The sequence below is a fragment of the Arachis hypogaea genome, chromosome 13 (assembly GCF_003086295.3).
Source record: "Arachis hypogaea cultivar Tifrunner chromosome 13, arahy.Tifrunner.gnm2.J5K5, whole genome shotgun sequence".
In the NCBI taxonomy this organism is placed as follows: domain Eukaryota; kingdom Viridiplantae; phylum Streptophyta; class Magnoliopsida; order Fabales; family Fabaceae; genus Arachis; species Arachis hypogaea.
In genome coordinates, this window is record NC_092048.1 from 46,898,761 (window position 1) to 46,900,999 (window position 2,239).

Sequence of the window (2,239 nt, forward strand, 5' to 3'; positions counted from 1 at the left end):
GGGCAGAAGGAGGTTCAATAGAATCTCTATGGTCTCTAGATGAGCCTCAGATTCCTTTGGTTCCTCAAAGGGAAACTCCTTATTGGTCACTAAACGTCCCAGGAGGTCTTCCTCACTAGGATTCACGTCCTCCTCCTCCCTTGTAGGTTCGGCCATGATGGTCAATTCAATGGCCTTGCACTCTCTCTTTGGATTTTCTTCTGTATTGTTTGAGAGAGTACTAGGAGGAGTTTCAGTGACCCTTTTACTCAGCTGGCCCACTTGTACCTCCAGATTTCTAATGGAGGACCTTGTTTCATTCATGAAATTTAGAGTGGCCTTAGATAGATCAGAGACTATATTTGCTAAGCTAGAAGGATTCTTCTCAGAATTCTCTGTCTGTTACTGAGTGGATGATGGAAAAGGTTTGCTATTGCTAAACCTGTTTCTTCCACCATTATTAAAGCCTTGTTGAGGCTTTTGTTGATCCTTCCATGAGAAATTTGGATGATTTCTCCATGAGGGATTATAGGTGTTTCCATAGGGTTCACCCTTGTAATTCACCTCTGCTATTGCAGGGTTCTCAGGATCATAAGCTTCTTCTTCAGAAGATGCCTCTATAGTACTGTTGGATGATTCCTTCAATCCATTCAGACTCTGAGAGATCATATTGACTTGCTGAGTCAATATTTTATTCTGAGCCAATATGGCATTCAGAGTATCAATTTCAAGAACTCCCTTCCTCTGAGGCGTCCCATTACTTACAGGATTCCTTTCAGAAGTGTACATGAACTGGTTATTTGCAACCATGTCAATGAGTTCTTGAGCTTCTGCAGGCATTTTCTTTAGGTGAATGGATCCACCTACAGAATGGTCCAATGACATCTTTGATAACTCAGACAGACCATCATAGAATATATCCAAGATGGTCCATTCTGAGAGCATGTCAGAAGGACACTTTTTGGTCAGTTGCTTATATCTCTCCCAAGCTTCATAGAGGGATTCACCTTCTTTCTGTCTGAAGGTTTGAACATCCACTCTAAGCTTACTAAGCTTTTGAGGAGGAAAGAACTTGGCTAAGAAAGCCGTGACCAGCTTATCCCAAGAGTTCAGGCTATCTTTAGGTTGAGAGTCCAACCATATTCTAGCTCTGTCTCTTACAGCAAACGGGAAAAGCATAAGCCTGTAGACCTTGGGATCAACCCCATTGGTCTTAACAGTATCACAGATCTGTAAGAATTCAGTTAAGAACTGAAAAGGATCTTCTGATGGAAGTCCATGAAACTTGCAGTTTTGTTGCATCAGAGAAACTAATTGAGGTTTAAGCTCAAAATTGTTTGCTCCAATGGCAGGGATTGAGATGCTTCTTCCATGTAAATTGGAATTTGGTGCAGTAAAGTCACCAAGCATCTTCTTTGCATTGTTATTATTTTCGGCCATGTCTCCTTCTTTTTCAAAAATTTTTGTCAGATTTTCTCCAGAGAGTTGTGCTTTAGCTTCCCTTAGCTTCCTCTTCAGAGTCCTTTTAGGTTCAGGATCAGCTTCAACAAGAATGTTCTTATCCTTGTTCCTGCTCACATGAAAAAGAAGAAAACAGAAAAGAAAATATGGAATTCTCTATGTCACAGTATAGAGATTCCTTATGTAAGTAGAAGAAGAAAAGAATAGAAGAAGAGAAATTCGAACACCAAGAGGAAAAGAGGGTTCAAATTTTGAGATGAAGAGAAGTGTTAGTAAATAAATAAATAATTAGAAGGAGATGGGAGGGGGAAATTTGAAAATTAAATAAATTAAAATAAAAATATTTTTGTTTTTATTTTAAATTAAAGTTAAAATTCGAAAATAAGGAGAAGAAATAAAATTAAAATTAGAATTTGAAACAATTAGTTAATTAAAAGAATTTTGAAAAAGAGGGAGGTGATTTTTGAAAATTGAAGAGAAGAAATTAGTTAGGTAGTTTTGAAAAAGATAAGAATCAAACAGAAAGATAAGATTAATTGAAAAAGATTTGAAAATCAATTTTTGAATAGATAGGAAGTTAGAAAAGAAGTTAGAAAAGATTTTGAAATTGATTTTTGAAAAAGATGTGATTGAAATTTATTTTGAAAAAGATTTGAAAAAGAAATTTAAAAAGATTTAATTTTAAAAATTAAAGTTGATTACTTGACTAACAAGAAACAAAAAGATATGATTTTAAAATTTAAAGATTGAACCTTTCTTACTAGGCAAGTAACAAACTTAAAAATTTTTGAATCAATCA

The 2,239-nt window shown here is 35.5% G+C and overlaps 1 non-coding gene across 1 annotated transcript; it reads left to right on the forward strand.

Annotated features, from left to right (window-relative positions):
* Positions 1–922: 922 nt before the first annotated feature.
* On the forward strand, positions 923–1,026 carry LOC112739350 (small nucleolar RNA R71). Its single transcript, XR_003170286.1, has one exon. It is a non-coding gene; the product is annotated as a small nucleolar RNA R71 (small nucleolar RNA).
* The last annotated feature ends 1,213 nt before the right edge of the window (positions 1,027–2,239 follow it).